Source organism: Nannospalax galili, unplaced genomic scaffold, assembly GCF_000622305.1.
Source record: "Nannospalax galili isolate Female #2095 unplaced genomic scaffold, S.galili_v1.0 scaffold257, whole genome shotgun sequence".
NCBI lineage: Eukaryota > Metazoa > Chordata > Mammalia > Rodentia > Spalacidae > Nannospalax > Nannospalax galili.
In genome coordinates, this window is record NW_008340854.1 from 1,709,764 (window position 1) to 1,730,692 (window position 20,929).

Sequence of the window (20,929 nt, forward strand, 5' to 3'; positions counted from 1 at the left end):
GATGACATCAAGAATAAATTTTACTTTTTTGAAGAGGTAAATTTCATCTTCCTGAATACTATACTGAGGACTACATAAAAAATAGCTTCTGGAAGTGGTTATACTCTAATCACATGCACTGATTTTCATATGCTAAATCCTCTTCTGTGGAGAAGATGTCTAAACTATATGAACTTCAGGTCAGTTCTACACGCCTCTTGGGCATCAGTGGGTGCTGGGCTCCCAGTGCTCGGTGTCCATCTCTTTGGTCACAACTTTATTCCCATTGTCCTGTATACCTGAAGAAAGCCATCTAGGGTACTGCTCATGTGTGTCTTGTTCCCCCATGTATTTCCAGGTCCTACAACACTGCTAACATATAGCAAGCATTCCACAAGTGTATACTGAATGGATTATGTTGTGCCAAATACTAAAAACATTGTAGATCATGCAGAAAATTATAAACTATTCAAAGTTGCCAGCTCATCTTAGAAAGTTCATAAGCTTCTAAAATAAAAATATCCACACTAATTGGGTTCCTTACTCCATATAAAAATTTAGAAATTTCCATAAGAACTTCCTCTCAGCAAAGAAAGATGATCAATTTCCAATCTTTATTTACTTTTTATTTAATTTTGTTTTCTTTTGAGTCATGGTTTCACGTAACCCAGGCTGACCCCAACTTGCTATGTAGCCCAGAATGCTCTTGAACTCCTGATTCTATTGTCTGCACCTCTCAAATCAATTTCTAATTTTTAAATAATTCAACTTGAGCTATTGTTTTCAACTCATTCCCTGTTCTCTCTTTTTCTTTTTTTCTTTCTTTTCCTTTCTTTCTCTCTTTCTTTCTTTCTTTGCTTCCTCCATTTTTATATAAAATACATCACAAAGGTCAACATGAGGTTAATATAATTTTTAAAAATTCATAATCTCAAAAGGAATAAACAAAACCAACAGTGACACTGGCATGGATCTTAGCATTAGCCAACTAAGGAAAGTCAACACATAGAGTAGGAGAAAATTCTTATATTGCTTTGGATCATACTCACAGCGTGCAGTTGAGAAGAACCACTGCAGGACATTCACCTTGGGAAACTTACACAAAGAAGTGCCTTGCAAGGAGGGAAGGCAGTTGCTACAAATCAAATTCTTTGCTACAGTAATCACATGGAAAGATTGATATATGAAGCAAGCATATGGCTCACAGGGAGGAGTAATGAGATGAAGGCACATGCTGCCCGAGCAAGTGATGCACTAATTAGTTTTTAACAGTGTGTTCATACCATGTTTAGATGGGAATCATCTTAAATATACAAAAGAAACAGAGCAGAGGAGCAAGGAAAATGATTTAGAGCGACCCTCATAATGGAATTGGTACGGAGGATCTAAAGTAAAGCCTTCGTAAGACATTTGTTGATTAATTTGTCACATAATGTTAAAGTTTTATTGTATAAAGAGCAAAGCCATTTGAGAACTAGAAACGGGCAATAGATTAGTACTTCTCATGAAGGTACACATAATTATACTGAGGGCCCACTATGCTAAGTATATATACAAACTTCCTCTTCGCTACAACAAGAATATGCCATCACTGCCTTCTAGAAAAATAGACTCACAGAGACGTAATGACGTTCCCCAGGAGATACACTCATAAGAAACAGAATCAGTGTCCAAGATTAGGGTGTCTGATTACAAATACCCTAATCTAGTGCAAGGTGCTCGTTTTGTGTTATAAGCACTGAGAAAGTCACACACAACCGGAAGTGATCACTGTGAGGAATTAATGCAGCTAAGTGTTTATGTGGCAAGTTTACTTGTCCCCATTCTGCAGCTAGAGCTTTCGGTTATGTCCATGTCATTCAGATGGCGCACTCATGTTAGACTAGTGCCTTATGAGGCCTTGCTTTGCACTTGGAACCTAAAAACATGCACTCAGGGGCCCTTTCTCCTCCTGGTAATTTTGTTATGTCCCACAACTGAAATGCTATGTAGGTACTTTACTTTTCATAGCTTTAAATTGGAACACTGTTATAACACTTAAAATCTTACAACACTAAAATAAAATGGAAGCATCTGAGGTCTGAGGAAGGAGGTGTTTAAACTTTCAAAATTATTCTTAAATAACCCTTCAAATTTTAAATGCCAAGGCATTTAGAAAGCATACAACAAAGCATCATTTAAGTGGCTGAACTACATATGTATTTGATGAAAATAATTCACTCATAGCCTCTATCTGTTCTGTGATACTAATAAAAACTGTACACAGTATTGGGAATTAAGGATTCTTTTATAAGTTCTGGCTAGAAAAGAGATGTAAACTTTTACTTATTTCTTATAATAAACACCCAAAATCAATGAGTTTATTTAGTAATGAGCACAACATTTAAAAGTATTCCATTGGTTGAAGAATTAATTTAAATTTCAAAGACTAGTGAAAAAATGAATTCAATTAGCATTATGCTTATGAAAACTATGCCTACAAGCCTTTTGGCAGAATTCATTCATCTTACATTTAAATTGGCAGCAATGTGCTAAGACAAAAACATGTGGCAGAATAAAGTCACATTATGCTTTTAAACTTTGTCAGTGCCTCACGGGGACAAACGTGTAATAACTTTCCATGTGCTTAGTGATAACCAAGTACCAAGAGCCATCTTACTCTTCCTTAAGTATTTTATCTTAAAAATGAAGGGTGATGTTATCAAGAAGAACTGAGTCCAGGATAAGTTAAAGAGGAAGTCTCTGAAGGTAGATGGGTGCACAGCTGGGAATTAATCTTTCAGCCATCTGTCTCAGCATCCAGGGAAGCCTGAGGGTAATGCAGACAGAGAAAGAACTCCTTGGGAGTATTCTCAATTATAGCTGAAGGGAAGATTTCTGGCCTCTGCCAGAAAGAGAAATCATGAAGTCAAATAATATTTATTGCAAGGTGAACTTGAGACCCAGAGAGCAATACACTAGTTCTTCACTCTGATGGGTGTTAAGAATAACGTTCTGATTGATTTGAAAGATGTTTTTTAAAAAAAGAAAAGTTGAATTGTTAGGGATTTATGAACATGACATAATACTCGGAAGAGAATTAGTTAATGAAAACAACCCAGAGACTTATTCAGGCTTTCAATATGTGATTGAGTCAATATTTAGTCTCCTAAAGATAAAGAAACCAAGGCTTATCCTTTTCTTATCTGTGAAAAGCTTGTGCTTCTGAACATTCAGCTTACTTTCCATTTTGATTAAATTAAAATCAACACTGCCATCCTCTGCACAGATTTCTCTTGTTCTTTAGATTCCACAGTTAAGTGACACTCACCTGGTTTACCACATTAATCCAGTGAACAATTCCTTAAAGGTCTGCGATGGGCCAGACACTATACTACTGTACTAAATACAGGTCAAAGTAGTTTACATATCAGATAAGCTTCAGAACAAGCTTCTTTCAGCGCCTTCTCCTGTTTCCCATGACCTTTGATGTGGGGCTGCATCTGTAAAAGATGTCTTAAGTGGAAAAGATAAATAATATAAAGTCGGCAGTAAATCCTTTCTAAAAACTCAAAGCAAGCAGACATTTAGTAAAGGAAATGCTTTTTGATTTTCTTTTTTAATGAGACTGCTCCAGATCATGACAGGGTCAAACTGGTTGTTCCTGAGCTAAGAAAGTAACTGTTTAAGCTGAATGACTTTCTATTCCAGGTAACCATTTAGGGAGAAGCTCCTATGTTCAAGGCTAAGGAAAGTGCTGAGATTAGAAGGAAGGTTATGAATAGACTGTGGACCTGCCCCCAAAGGAAGGTAACATATGCCCGCAAACAATGAAGATAAAGATGGAAAATGTGGAAAGATGAAACTATGTACGCAATGTATGAGCATATACAAACAAAACTTTGATTTATATATTTCTCTATAGATCAATCTCAACCTTTTTTTGTGTTAAGCTAACTGCGCACTCCTCTCTAAATTGCTATTCTCACTTCAGGAATGAATTGTGATTGAATTGAATCTGGCACATGGAGTCAATATGGAGAGAGAAGAATGTAAACTTACATGCTGAGTGGGCAAAGGTGATATATGATGGGTATGATTGGGGGGGTGCTTTCTTCAGTGGAAATGAAGTGCAGTGAAATGAGAAATGTTGATGTGCAAAAGAAATGTCCTTGAACTGAGGTTCTAAGTGGTCTAACACACTGTGTATAACCTCTAAGTTCTAGAATTTTTATCTTTAAGCATGGGGAATTTATTTAAGCTACAATTTCCTTAGGCTCCTACTTAGTTCTAGCCCCTCAAATCCCTTTAGCTAAATGCGCTGAGCAGACTTTGTGCATCAGAAACCCACCTCCTTTTCAATTACTGGCACAGTTCTTGGCTCATAGTAGATTCTGAAAAATTGCTGATTCAATGGACAAGTAAATAGCACAGTTGCCTGTAAGGGGTGCTTTAATAGTTTCTACTAAAATCTTTTCACTTCCCCTTTTCCTGTGACCAAACACCCTGACTCAGCTAGGACATTCATGGTTTTAACCCCAAAAGTCCCACTTCCTGGGAAAGCCCCAGTGAGGCAAATCTGGATGGTTGGTCACCCTACCTCCTATCATCTCCTTTCCCTGTTCATGATTCAAATGTGTCTCTGGACCTGTGGACCTTTCCTCACCTGTTACTGGTATTTAGGACTCAACACATTGCTTTAAAGGATATCTAAAAACTTTGAAATTTATTTCTTCAGTTTGCCCATTTTTCCCCTAAAATAAACTTCAAATAAATACTGTTTTTTTTAGTTTGAAAATTTATGTTCATTTTTTAAATTATTTATTTAATAGCCACATGATTAGAAGAAGTATTTCATTACAGCATTAACATATTCAATAACGATTTCCAGAACAAAGATGCATCTCTTTCAAAAGTGGCTGTAAATTTTTAGGTTCACAGTTGAATTAGTACAGTCATGCAATATTGAACTCAATATAAACCCTATAAGACATAAAATTGAATGAGGTTTTAATCTTTAAAAAAGATCCCCATTTCATTTTAAATACTTAAAATACTAATGTTTTAAATGTGTTTCCTCCAGGTTCATGACAAGTATATGAATGTCCTATAAATAAGAGATTCCTTCTATTTGCCAAAAGCTGTCATCTGCTGGAGTAAATAATGATCTGATAAAAACACAGGGCTTAAGGCTTTAAGTGATTATTGGAATGTCTATAATAGATACAAAGCCAAACAGCTGTGATATGTAAATTAATTTTAAAAATCCAAATAAATGGCAAACTGTGACTATCTCATCATTGCCAGAGCAAAGATGTCAGGATAGTATAGAGAACTAACCTGAAAAAGGACAGCAAAGCCAAAAAGAGACCCCCAGGTAAGCATGCGAGGAGCCTTTATCATTGTTATTATTATTATTAATTATTATTTGTTCTTCTTCCTGCTTTTCTTCCTCCCCCTTGTCCTCATTTTTTTCAATCCCCACATATGACCTGATTTTAGCTGAGATAAAAGAAGTACATTCTCAGAGAATAAAACAATGCACCATGCTATGCTGCAAGACTGTCTTATAAAGGAAAAAAAAAATAGCATAGAACTTGAGGTCAAATTGCTTGTCCAAATTATGGTTGAGTCACTGGAGCTATGTGACCCTACAAGCATTGCTTTGAACACCCTGAGATTAATTTTATTTAAGCTATGTATATAATGTTATTCACTACTTAATAATTATTAATAATTACAATTATTAATAATTATAATTATCTAAAACTTCCAGTCCCCTACAGATGTTCCCCACACTACCGCAGGGGGATTGGCATGCATCACACTTTTTGTCCTATGCAGTTGGGCCGGCTGAGACTGAGGTTACAAAAGAAAAAGATTAAGAATTGAGTATATCAACTTCAACAGTGTGTCTGAGGTCTTCATAAACCATGCTTTAATATGTTCCTGACACAGGGCAAAATCATGAGTGGCAGTGTGGATCTCTACGTGATTGCCATTCTTGTATGCAAATGAAAGTACCAGTGGGTTCCACTGCGTGGGGCCAGTGCTTTGCCACTTGCCTCACAATCTACAAACTGTGTGGTAGTGAGGAACCCCCAAACTAAGCTGTGAATCGTCATTTATGACATGGATCTGCTCTGGCCCTGAACATCTGTTCCAACCTGAAAGGTATTGAGAGATGTTTCCAAGGACTGTTAATCTGACAAGCAAAAGGACACAAGAAGCAAGAACAGTGAGGTTCATGTGCCTTAAAAAGGAAAATTGTACTTATTTTCTTCTAAGAAAAAAAATATACTTATTTCTTGTATTTTTAGGAAATGTGTAAACTGTTAGTTTAATTGGTTAGTTAAATTTACTCAAATAATCTAACATTGTGATCACTCTTCGCCAAAGTTGTGGTGTAAATAGCTATGGCTTTAGTTAAACTACTAACTGAGGTAACACAAAACCAAGTGCCGGCAGAAAGGCCCGTCTACTTTCTCCAAGAGATAATAGGGGGAAAGAGTAAGATATTAACAACAGAGGAAATAAGATGTTTCTGAAATGCAGAAAATATGCAGAACTTAGTCAGAAGGATTGTCTCATTATTAAAATATACTGTTTCATACATAAAAACTCATTTTAATGCAACTAACACTCAGATATTTGCACATTCATCTCTAATTTCCATATATCTGATTATTACTAATCACAGTCGGTTACTTTCTGAGATCCTTGGCACCTAAGCATGGATATAAAGTCATCAGGCAGATTTCAATGGTAATGTTTTTCACATCTGCTAATTAACATGAAACAAGTTTTTATGCTTCTTCCTCAAATATAACTTATTTTTTAAGTTTATTGATTGTGTGTGTGTATTTCATACAGAACATCCCAAACAATCTTATTCATCTATATACCCAAATCCCAAGTGACACCCTCTCATGCCCCCCAACCCCCTGCATATAAAAAAACCACATACTCTGTCATCCCTGTTGCTGTCCACTGTGTTGTCAGTGCCCCCAGCCATTCCCCAGTGCTTGTCCATCTGCTGAGTCTAGTCAGCCTACCTATAGTTCCTTGTTTTAGGAAGATCAGCTCTTCCTCATCTAACAGCAAGCTGTTGCCAATATTCCTTTAGATAAGATTGGAGTCTGCTGTTCATTTTCCCAGTTCTGTGCTGGGTTACTGTCTGGGAGTCTCTTGGGCCACCCTGGTCAGCAACTCAAAGGAAGGTATCACCTGTCTAGCACTGTTTCTTGTTATACAGCCTTTAGCTATACACATGGACTCTTAAAGAATTATATTGATCCCTTTAATATTTGGTTATACTTTCCTTTTGGGTGTTTAAGACCACGCAGGTGGCCCAGATAAACCAATTTATATTTACTCTTAAGGTATTTTTGAAGATCTTTTCCTCAGGGTCACATGGGCTTAAGAGGAGCCCCTGGCTCCTTTCCTCTACCAGTTCCATCTATGTTAAGTCAAAGGTCCTGCTCAACCATGGATGGATTCACTTGGCAGCATGGAGGAAATGTTTCCTCTGTGTTGACCCTGTTCTTTGTAGACTGGACACTGGTTTAAGCCTATCTGGTGAGGAAACTGTCCTTTAAGTCCCTCTGACCAAATTAATATAGGCCTCAAACTACAGCTATTAAACATCCAAGAAGTTTAATTCCACCAGTCAGGTACTTTTAATTTTAATAATGAAATGGAGATCTTTTTTAAAGATTTAAACCTCATTCAATTTTATGTCTTATAGGGTTTATACTGAGTACAATATTGCATAACTGTATTAATTCAACTATAAACCTAAAAATTACAGCAAATTTTGAAAGAGATGCATCTTAGCTCTGGAAATTGTTATTTAATCTATCAATGCTGTTATAATGAAATGCTTCTTATAATTATGTGGTTATTAAATAAATAATTTTTAAAAAAATAAAAGAAAACTTGAACTCATGAAGTGGGGAGGGAAAATTGGTGGCAGGAGATGGGAGAGCATTGAAGAGTGGGGCAATGATCAAAACATATTATATGGCTAGTTCTCCCCCAGCCATCTGCATGTCACCTTCTGGCACTATGAAAGCTACCCATCTAGTGGCGGGATTTTCCAGCTTAGCTAACTAAGCTTGATTTCTCCCTCTCCTGCGCTCACATCATGTGGTGTCTTCAGCAAAGGATTTACCACCCACTTCTGGAGTGCAACCAACATTATTGGCAATGGCCTTTATTGTTGGGGGACCTCTATGGCCCCTCTGGCCAACAGCTCATAGTGGGCAATCCGCTTATGGCACTGGGATTTTCATTTAATAACTCTATGGCTTCTGGGAGGGCGTTTTATCCATCTCCGTAGGGTCCCTTTTATATGTAAGGCTTATTTTTATTTATTTTTCACTGTGTATTGGTAGAAATGTTTTTCCCCTTTGTTCCCATAGTTCTTTGTATAAAATTCCTTCCTTCCCCCTTAGCTGCCCCCTTTTTGCATATTTATCCCTTAAGAACAACTTTCTCCTACTATTCTTCTCTCTCATGTTCCTTCTTTCCCTTTACCACCCTGGTTCCCTTCCATATTCCTGGTTCCTGCAGTTACATCAGGATATTTACCTACTTATAAGTATTTGGTGCTAAGATCCACAAATGATAGAGAACATACATCTTTTGTTTTTCTGTGTCACTGAACTTAGTATAACAGTTTCTATATCTATCCATTTACCTGCAAATTTCATTATTTCATCTTTCTTTACTGCTGAGTAGAACTCTGTCCCTATAATTCTGCTCAACAAGGAACCCAGCATGCTAAATATTAACATGCCAAACAAGATGTTCCAGCTGGTGCAATAGTGGTGCGGCTATTGTATGTACAATCAGAAAAGTTTTGATTGGCTATGATGCCCACTCCTAGGGGTGTAACACACATCTGGTACTGTAGACCAGGCCAACTCCCTGTGACAGGGAGGATATAGGCCCCAGTGGGGAAGCCAAAGAACTTGTTTTGTTAGATGGATATGATGCACCTGCTAAAGTACCATCCAAGCAACTGTGTTTACATTCATAGGTTATTATAGCAGTCACTGTTTAGACGTTCTTGCTTTTTGCTGTGCATGTTTTTATAGTAGATGGAATCCCACTGAAATGTGACAACAGCCCATGGAAAGTAAATGTAGAGACCTGAAAGTTCAGTGCCTTGCCAGAACAGGAGGAAGATCATCCCACACCTATCACCCCCTCCAAGGCTCAGGAACTTTTGTGGAAGAGGTTGGCAGAAAGAATATAAGAGCCAGAGGAAGGGGTAGAGTGTTAACTGAAAGTGTCTTCCAATAACTATGCAGGCAAGCTACAGTCACACCTCCTTCCCAGGCTGGGCAAGGAGTCAATGGGGTAGTCAGTTACTCCTCCCACCCAGTCAGTCGACCTTTCCTGCATGTGGGAGAAGGGCTAAGGTTGTTCAAGCCAAGGATGCCATGAGGCACCTCTCTTGTCATTTTGTGAAGCTGGTGAGAAGTCATAGGATCTATATTTGAGTGTGGAATTTCCAGCACAGCCATAACTTTAGAAGGGGGTTAGTCTTCTGTAAATAAACCCCCACCCTATGCTTGGTTAGCAAGCCCAATACGCTCATTAGGATTTTTCAAAAAAAAAAGAGCTAATGAGCTAATAGAAACCTTCATTATTCCCATCAAAGTTGACCCCAAGTTGGAAAATCCTTTGATCTTTGATTTCTTAGTCCTATTCCCCCCACTTAAACTTCATTGAATATATTTTTTATATAACCTGCTTCAAGTTATTTCTAGAAAAATATGTTAAAATTTGCCTGTCTTTGGAATAAAAAAATTAAATAAAATCTTCAATAAATGGGAAAAAAAGGATTGTCTCATTGACAGGAGGGAGAGCCATCCATCCAAAGTTGCCTAAGAACTGAGAGACTTAGTGAGGTGTGGGAATTTTCACTCTAAAATCCAACAGTACCAAGAAAACAGAATTGACTGGTTGCCTTATGTCAGAACATACTGATCATGCCAGGAGGGTGTGCTGGGACATTTTAAAGCAACAGAGGAAACAGATGCCGAGAAAGGAACACAACCTAAATTTTAGCTTTGATGGGTAGGAGTTTATATTTACCTGGTGCTGAGTACATTAGGCTTTTGTTTATTTATTTATTTATTTATTTATTTATTTATTTATTTATTTATTCTTATGTCAGAACATACTGATCATGCCAGGAGGGTGTGCTGGGACATTTTAAAGCAACAGAGGAAACAGATGCCGAGAAAGGAACACAACCTAAATTTTAGCTTTGATGGGTAGGAGTTTATATTTACCTGGTGCTGAGTACATTAGGCTTTTGTTTATTTATTTATTTATTTATTTATTTATTTATTTATTTATTTATTATTTATTTATTTATTTGCAATACAGAGATATCATAAATTCACTTGTTTAGAAAGACATTTTGGTGGCATTTAGTGCACTCCCAGGTATACAGCAATCACAATTATCATCTAACTCCAGGATGCCTTTGCCACCTCCAAAAGGGACTTTGCACCTAGTATACATCACCTCTTATACTCCCTCTAACAGTTTTAAAGAAGGTGGTTTTGATTTTTCTGAATTTAGGAGGAAAGGGTAAGTAGCACCACTCATGTAGACCTGGGAGGATATTTAGGACTAAACATCCCTCAGCTCTGCCTGACACAGCTGTACAGTGAAAGAGAGAACAATCAACCAGAATTATTTAAGAGGAAATCTTTTTACTGCTTCTCAAAATGCATGGATACTTAGGAAGTAACCTAATGGTGTCACAGAAGCATTCAATACAAAGCACAGTCATGGTTTTGTATTTGGTGTTTGTTACTCTTTTAGAATAGTTCGGTATTTAAGCTATGGGTTACCTACCATCTATGTCTCATTTCATTTCCATAGAAGTAAATTAACGTTGGAACTTAGGATGAATAAAATGGCCATAGCTTTATTTTATGTCATCCCATTTTTAATTCATTAATAATATGTATTTTATTCACTCTTTTGATCAGAAGTAGTTCTCAACATTTAGAAATAAGTAACATTTTACAATAAAACAAGCTCTCAAGAGCTCTGTTATTATTCCTGTTTCCCACCATTAAGGTATCTGGTGTTGATTTGTCTTAACTTGGGAAGAAATAGTTTATGTTTGACTCTTCTCTAGCCATATTTTGCTGAATATTACAAAATTCAACATATACCATTGCTGTTTGCTATTCCACAGAAGTAGATAGAAGTGTTCTGCATTTCTAGCTCTGACAGCCATTCAGAAACATGCATAGAAGAAAGCTATCCCAGAACACTGGTGGTATAACTTTTTGTCACAAATTCTGGCTTCCAAAGCAAAAAAGTTTTGTCCAGATCATAAATTTAGACTTTGTCACCTTGGGTAACAAATAATACCAACAACCAGGCATTAGAGGGTACTTCAGTTGTGAATTATAGCTAGTGAGGATACATTTTCACTGAGTATCCTTATGTTCTTACCCAATTCTGCATGTGACTCACAGAACACATGTGGAAGACATCTGATTCGTGCTGGTTACAGGAGCTAAGACAGTTGGACTATACATAGGTTGAATGTGTGATTGCATCCACATTCCAACCAAGTTTTGTAGAGCTGAGTTATTCAGGCAAAGACTAAACTGGCAAGAAACAAAATGTGTGGCTTGGTCTAAGAAAAGACCGTTAAATTCTTTTTTAAATATATTTTTATTCAAAGATTATATTTTCATATAATGGAACTTAATCAAATTTAGAACCCCTCCCCCATTCATGCCCCCATCACCCCCCACATCAGATTTCATGCATTCTGTCATACATATTAAGTCCTATCTTGTCAAGAATTTTGTACCCGGATGTCCTTTGGTACAAGTTCATTCACTAAAGTCTAGTCAGCCTATCTAGAGACCTACTCTCAGTCACCCAGCAGTAATCAATCAGTAGCCAATAGCTCCTAGGCTAGGGTTGGGACCTGATGCCCATTTCTCTTGTTTTATGCTGGGTTTTTGTCTGATTGAGTCAGCATGGGTCTTGTGCATGCTGTCACCATTGTTGCAAGTTCATATGAACAAGTTTCCAGTGGCCTGAAAGCCTGTGATTCCTTATGCTCATGCACCAACCATGGCTACTACAATCTTTCTGTCCTCTCTTCCACAATGGTCCCTAAGCCATGAGTGGGTGTGGTTTAAAATAGGAGTCCTATCCAGGGATATGAACTCTGCAGTCTCTTGAAAGGAGATTTCTCTTCTCTGGCACTGAGGTCCTTGTTATACAGCCTTCAGCTATGCACATACATTAATATTCAGATATTGTATGTGTATATTTCACATGGCTTGGGTTAATACATTTCCCTCTGACTTTTTATACCACCTAAGCTTTATCTCCCCTCTCTCTTTCCCCATCTAATCTCCCTCCTCCCTCCCTAGTTTAAGTGCCTCAGATTTCCCCATTTTCCCCTTGATAATATTTGTCTCCCATTGTTCCCTGTCTCTTGAGTTACTTCTTCCCCTTCACGCCCATGGTTACTTGTATCACCTTCCCTCCTCCCTATGATTGGACTTCAGGGAACCTGATTATAACCATGGGTTTGTTGTCAAGTTCCCAAAATGACCCATTATTCAAATAACTAAAAAATGATTGATTGACCCTTGCAAAGTGTCATTAACATAGCAGGTTTCATTTTTACTAAATGATCTGCATCCATAAATACTGTTTTAATTTTTCCTGCTCAAAATTTTGTCCAAGGACAAATGTGTGATGAGTAAGGTTCAGTGCCTATAGATTGACATCAGTGTATATTTCTACCTCTATTGTCTATACACTATATCTGTGAAATTTGGTCAGAGAAGCAGAAACACCATGACTGACATAAAATAAGGGGTTCATAATGGCAATTAGACTCTTATGCTAAGGTAGAAACTAGTAAGAGAATCTACACAAAATACTTGCCTCTCTGGTGTTAAGTCAAAAGTGTCAGTCTAGAAGACATGAAAGAAATCTAGACACAAAGAATAACAAAGCTGTAAGCAATTGGAACCCTTTTCTGTCTCTGACTACCATAGCCTTTTCCTAAAAATGCAAGTGGTTCAAAGAGATGGTTGTTGCCCTTTATAGAACTATACACAAATCATATGAATTATGAATAGGGAAATTCATCAAGAGATTTGGCATCTCAAAGGAGCTGAAAGAGATCCTGTTGGAGCTGGAGGACTTGCAAGCACAGGTGTTGCTGTAGTCCACTGGGTGAGCCCACAGGTCAGTAGTGCAGTGTCACCTGTGGCAGTGCCTGGCACCCTACTAAACCCTTAGATTGTAAAATGGCTGTTGTTTCAAATCCACCCTCAAACCTCATGAATTTATTTTCCTGTGGCCAAACCTAACCCAAAAAAAAGGAATTCTGAACAATTAATTTACATTTAGTTTAGCTGATAACATTGCAAAGCCACTCAATACCTAAGACTTGACTGAATTTAGAATTCTACTTCTCATAATCATAAAATTATAGTGATTAATTTTTAATCTATTCCCTTGCATTATTGTAAGCCAGAAGTTGCTTGTATGGGTTAAAGAGCATATTTGAACTATATAAAGCTATAAACCGTGTTGCAATGAATAAAAATTACTGTGGAGTTCCAGCCCAGGTGAAAACATGAAAGAATGACTAAAAATCATTAATATCTGGAATAAAATACACTACAAAGGAAATCGATAAGGCAAAACAACAATAACAAAAACAAAAAACAAACACCAAGCATGATAGATAGCATGCTACCTTTCTATAAGACTCAGGAACATCATGGAAGAAGGGGCAAAAATATTGTAAGAACCAGAGGTTGAAGATGCCTGCTACAAAAGAGTATCCTCTGCACATGAAAAGGTCATTACACTCATGAACTCACTGCAGGTGTGGTTACCTGCACAAGACCTACATAAGATCTAGCCATTCAACACTCCAGTGTGGATGGGGGAGGGGCCCAAGAAGCCCCACCTCTAAGAGGAGCTATTGACAGTTGGATGATGGAAGAGGGGGAGTCAGTTTTCTTCCAGGATGTAGACCACTTGGTAGATTGCCTATGCTCCAATGGATGGCCTTCCACTCATGAACATATGAGCAGCCCTAAATGGATTCAGTGGGTTATAAAAAGAGTAAACCAAGTGGGAGGGGACATGGTAGTGGGGATCTGGGAGGAGTGGGAGTGGATATGATCAAAATACATTGTATGCATGTGTGAAATTCTTAAAGAATAAATAAAACTATACTAAAGAAAAGTAAACATGTTAAAGGGCAATCCACATTAAGAAACAGCATAATTGTTAATACCAGGATATAAGGAAATGTCTCATGTTTATTGATAATCAGAGGAATAAACATTAAAGTAATAAGATACCACTTTATACCTTATTAATTAGCAAAAATCTGCATGCCATATGTTGCTATGGACATAAAGCAAAAATGATTACACTCTGCTGGCAGGGAGCAGACTGGTGCAGGTTCCGGGAGGCACCCTCAGAACACTTGCTTCAGTCATGACTGCTGACCCTGCAATGTCATCCTGAAGTTTACATCAGAAAGAAATTCTCACAAAACTCCATAATTACTAGATTAGCTGTTTGCACAAATAGGTACTTGGAAACAAATTATAAGTCTAAGTCTAGGGAAACAAAATACAGTAAACTTAAACTACCAAACTGATAGAATCAAATACCTAGATATATTCTCAACAATGTAGAAAAGACAAGTTTTAGCAAAAAAGGGCAAAAATATGTATTTTATGTATATAGCAAAACCATAAAAAACTATAATGATAATTTAAAAGTGCGCATAGGAATGTAACACAAAATATGCATTAGAGGCAGAGGCAGAATACAGAAAATGGAAATGCAGAATGAAAACAAAAGTGAATCAGCTCCTTTTACCTGCCCCAAGTCACCATGGCCACCAGGTTAGACACCTGAAGTACGTCACTACTGCCTTCTACCCCCATTCCTCTCACCCCTTTAACCACTACCACCACCCCATGACTTATGAATCTCCCCCTATGTTCTGTTTCTTATGGCCAGCCGGGTTAGAGACCAAAACACCCAGCCCCACCGTGCTGCTCCAGAACCCCTGGCACCACAGGAACCTCCGCACTGCTCTCATCCGAGCAGCTAGTAAAGTAAACCTTAAATATAACAGGGTTTGCATCCCTACTGCCTCAGGACCTCTACAGCAGCCCCCTCTCCTCCCCATGGCCTGTCATCCCATGTCAGTGCTCAGACTCTGTGGGCTAAAAGCACATCAAAAGTCACAACCAACAGCCTAGCTCCAGGGACCTAGGTCTAATCACAAAAACAAGCAACATGAAAACACCAAGACATTATGTTCCCTGAAAACAAAAATTCTACAGAAATGGACCTCAGGAAGAATAGTTTAGACAATGTCTGAGACACATAATGTGAAAGGATAGATGTAAACATGCTGAAGGAGTGAAGGGATCTAAGCAGGGCACACGTGAATATCTAAATGAACTTAGACAAGATAGGAATAAACGGATCAAGTCCAAGAAAACAAAAACAACTAAATAAACAATGAAAACCATCTAGAATGTGAAAACATGATTCAATACAAAGATAGGAACACTGAAGAAGAAACAACCTGAAATGAATTTGAATATGAAAAAGATCTCAAAATCAGGGCTGCAAACAAAACTAATCAGAAGAGGTCAGAAGGTAACTCATGATGGAAACAATTCTTCAAGAGGATATTACAATTCTAAACATATGCACACTAAACACATATGCCCAATTTCAAACATTATTTTATCTTAAATCTACAGAGAAATTCCACTACAGTTGTGCAGGATAACTTCAATATTCAATACTTAACAATACACAGGTCATCCAGATAAAAAGTAAACAGAGAAATCTGGGATAGTTAAATGATATCATAAATCAAGTGGGCCTTACAGACATCTACAGAGCATTCCATTCAGACAGTAAAGAACACACATTCTTTTCAGCATCTCATGGAACTTTCTCCAAAATTGTCCACATACTCAGGTACCAAGCAAGTCTAACAAATACAGAAAAAGTGAAATAACATCATTTATTCAATCTGACCACAATGGAATAAAGCTAGATAACAATAGCAAAAGAAATGGCAAACTCACGGACACTAAACAACACACAATTTAACACAATTTAATGATAATTGGGTCACTAAATTAATCAAGAAGGAAATAAAAAATTTTCTGGAATTGAATAAAAGTGAAAGTGCAACATACCAAAATTCTTGGAGAATGATAAAGCCAGTCCTAAAAGTAAACTTCATAGCATTAATTGCCCACATTAAAAATATTACAAGGAACTCAAACAGATTACTTAATAATAGATCATAAAACCTTGGGAAAACATGAATAAATCATACCCCAAAGCAGTAGGTTTGGGAAAATAATTATGACTAGGGTAGAAATAATGAAATGGAAATTTAAAAGCCATAAAGAATAAATGAAATGAAGAATTGATTCTTGGAAAATATAAACAAGGTTTAAAGACTTTTAGCTAAATTAAATTAAACAAAAGAATGCAAGAGAAGTTCTAAATTAATAAAATTATAAATGAAAAGATGCCATTGAATTTAAGAAAATAATAAGGCTATATCTGACCAACCTCTATTCCACTAAACTGGAAAATCTAAAAGAAATGAATGCCCAGATGGGTATGTCATGCCCATAATAAACCTAGATATTAAAATAATTTATATAGATAAGTAACTAGCAACAACATTGAAGCAATAATTTTAAAAAAAATCTCCCAATAGAAACAAATATCAAGGATTGATGGGTTTATTGCAAATTTCTACCAGATCTTCAAGGAAGAGCTAGCTCTAATACTACTCAAAATAGACCTTAAATTAGAGAAGGAAAGCATTCTCCCAAACTTGGTTTTGGAAGCTAATATTATCCTGATATCAAAACCAGGCAAAAACACAAGAAGGAAGAGGAGGGGGAGGAGGAAAGAAAGGAGGAGGGGGGAGGGGGAGGAGGAAAGAAAGAAAGAAATTAAATGAAAAAAATGAAGGAAGGAAGGGGAGGGAGGGAAGGAAGGAGGGAGGGAAGAAAGAAAATTACAGACCAATCTCCAGATGAACATAGATACAAGAATTGTCAATAAAATACATACCAAATTCAAGATCACATCAAAAAGACCAGTCATCATGACCAAGTTAACTTCATTGCAGTGATGAAAGGATGGCTTAGCACACATCAGTCAAAAAAATGTAATGAGTCCTCTAAATGGGTTAAAAGGTGGATATCACATGATCATTTCAATAAATGCAGAACCAGCCTTTCGACAAAATCAAACATTCTTTCATAAAAGCCATGGGGAAGCTAGCAGTGGAGGAAGCATACCTCAGTATAATATAGGCTCTATACAACATGCCTATAGCCAACATCATACTAAATGGAGAAAAACTCGAAACATTCTCACTAAGACCAGGAATAAGACAAGGGTGTCCACTCTCTCTACTTCTATTAAATTCAGTGTTTGAAATATTAGCTAAAGCAAAAAGAGAAGAGCAGGAAATAAAAGGGCTATAAATGGAAAAAGATAAGTCAAAGTTTCCCTGCTTTCAAAGTACAGGATTCCACAGAAGTGTTAAATAGGGAGGGGTTTAGTGAGATGGGGTGGGTTAGCCAGATGAAGGAGGTGTGAAAAACCCAAAGAGAAACCTATAACGCTGTTGTGCAATGCCCACAGTAGTCAGAAGAGGGCGTCAGATCCCCAGGACCTGGAGTTGAGGATGGTTTGTATCTGCCATGTGGATGCTGGGAATAGAACCCAGGTCCTCTGCAAGAGCAGTCAGTGCTCTTAAACGCCGAGCCATCTCTCTAGCCCCTAATTCATTTTAAAAAATACATAAAAAATTTGACAGGAGACATCCTGTAGAATAAGGAATGCTGCTCCTAGATGCAGCAAGATACTAAAGATAAATCCAGTGCCAGGTGGAGGATGCTTCCATTTGAGTTGTTGGGCAGGGAGGTCCCAGATGCCCCCAAAACAACACAGAGTCTCACAATTCCACTTGGTTTCCCACTAGAACTAGACAATAAAGTCCTAGTGCTTTGACAACACTCATGATAGTGAAGACAGCACCACATTGTGGTTGCAAAATCAGAGGAATCAAGCTGAAATTGAATTGGAAACTCCTCCCTGTTGGCTAACTTTTAAAGTGCTGTAAGCTGTTGTACAAGGGCCTGGGGGAGAAAAAGAAGTCAACAGGCTTGCCCAGCAGTGAACTCTATGAACTACAATACCAACCTGCCAAGCAATATGTGCCCACATGTGCAATAGTGGCATGACTTTTATGGGAGTAACCTACTGTTTTCTGATTGGATTTGAGGCCTGTTCCACAGAAGAGATCTTGTGCCTGGTGTTGGAAGCCTGGTCACAAACATGCCTCAGGAGGTGACAAGCTCCAGGAGAGAAATTACTACTGATGTTTAGTTAAATAAGCATAAGTTTGAACTGCCCTCTAATAGTCATGTTTATACCCTTACATGCAGGATACTCTCATCTCTAATCAAGAATATTACATTTGCAGTGAAGCCAGCGAATGCAGACACTCATCCTGGCTGCCTAATATGCTGAGAATAAATGACAGAAGAGGGCTCAGACATAAACAGTTCATTTATATTACACCCTCTAGGAATCAGGGAACATTGCAGAAGAGGGGATAGAAAGAGTGTAGGAGTCTGAAAACTGGGAGAAGAGCAACAAATTCCATCCTCTAACATGACACAGCCCATATACTCAAGGGACTTAACAGCAGCTTTGATTACTTACCCAGGGCCAACACAGAACAGACCCTCTCAACAGTCAGTCAACAAAGGGGAAAGGGCTTGTTTGAACCTACTCCTGACTCTAGGAGAGGGGAAGCCAATGCCTTCAGTTGTGTACTCACTGGTGAACCCATCAGGCTCCAATACATAGATTATTTATTTAAAGTCTTGGGAACCTAGCATAATGGTGAATGAATTTCTAACTATCTTAGCTGTCACAAATATAACCTTGAGAGCAGTAAAACAAAATACTGACACTAGTGTATAGTGCATGCTTGCAATCCCAGTAGTTGGGAGACAGAGACAGAAGAATCACTGGAAGTTCAAGATTAGCCTGATCTGCATATGAGTTCTATGCCAACATAAGATATAGAGAGCCTTAAGAAACAAATAAATACAGAAAATATTTGCTTCCTTGATAGTAGACTTAATCAGGAAAATGTTCCTTCCTTACATTATTTGTGCATTGATTACAATATTCCATTTGAAATGACCAAACTTAAAAAAGAATCATTTTAAAGATTTTGGAACTTTTGGTGTTTTCGCATAAAAATAAGTCACAGCCATATTCAGCTTGTCAGTATAATACTACGTTGTACTACATAGACAGGTAATTAAATATTCATTAGACAAAATAGAGCCTCTTAAAAATTCTCAACGGCATAATATAAAGAATAAAAAAGAAATTTGAGTTGAAAGAAAAGGGTAATATTACTTAAGTGGTCTAAGAAAATATTTCCTACTATAAATTGAAATGAGCATTGACACAGCATCTCCATCATAAATATTATATGTAGCTACTAGTTTTCTGTTAAAAGAATTCTTAGGGGGCTGGAGAGATGGCTTAGTGGTTAAGAACACTGCTCTTGCAGAGGACCCGGGTTCGATTCCCAGCACCCACATGGCAGCTACGAACTGTCCTTAACTCCAGTTCCAGGGGAATCCGACCCCTCTTCTGACCTCCAAGTCATTGCACAACATGGGTGCACTCACAAACATGCAGACAATACACTCATACACATAAAATAAAAATAATAAATAAAATATTTTAAAAAAGAATTCTTAGAAGTGTCTTCCCCAAAGACCCAGTCTGCCTGTTAGCAGGAACAATGATGACCACTGTGGTTTCCTGGCTGTTCTGGAAGATCACTGTTTTCTGCTAAGCTTCCTTAGTCACCTGAACATTAAGAGGTCTGGTTACCTGACCAGCAGTTTTGCATTCATGACAATTAGCTGCATTAGTTATCTCTCACTCTTTGCCCAGAAGATTATCTTTGTGATGTTGTTATACTTGGGTTTGATAGTAATTCCATTGTCAACAGATAAATTGTCTTTTTTATAGCCTGCTTGTTAAGTAACCATCAGCATTAGGCTAAGTTGCACTCCGTGTCTGGTTGGTTGCTGTCACTAACAGCTGACATAGAACGTAGTATAATAGTATCATGAATCTAGGTGTACCCATTTTATTTTAGGAGTTCACATTCATATGCATGATAAAAAATTACAGAAAATATTTTAATCTTCAAAATAAATGTTCAAAACAGCTAAGCCTCCCAGTCTCACGCTCTCCTCCTCGACAATAACTCTTAAGGGACATTTGATGCTTGACAAATTAATTAATATTGCAGTTCCCAAGTAACATGCTGGAGTCAGAGTCTCTAAGCTGAAATAAATTTCTTCTTTGTCAGAATCAGTTAAGTCCCTAAATTTACAGGAGTTTATAACTCATCACATTCGCTTTTGTTGACTATCTTTTTCTTAAAAACAATTTTTTAATTTTGTTGTCTTTAGCTTGGAAATATCCATTTCATTGGAGCAATCCATATTTAAAAATAGAAGTATCACTCTTTAAAATTCTCAGCTTATTTCTATTGGTTTAGTAGTGGCATTTTTATCTTAGGGGTAAATCAAAAGCTATCTAATTGGACTTAAGACCCTGTTAATGGGAGGGAATTCATGCAAGGTACTGTAAAAATAGCCAAATAGCCAAATACACATGGCTGGAGAGGTCATAGGCCCTAGAAAAGAATCTATTTCTGACACTTTCCCTAGGCTATAATAATTTCTTACTATATTCTGAACATGTATCCTTATATTTACTGACAAGTATATCTCTCTCCACTCATCAAAGAAGCTTC

General features: G+C 37.4%; 1 pseudogene; it reads right to left on the bottom strand.

Moving 5' to 3' along the window:
- Positions 1-14,951, bottom strand: part of LOC103736399 — a 127,690-nt pseudogene extending 112,739 nt beyond the window's left edge.
- Positions 14,952-20,929: the final 5,978 nt, after the last annotated feature.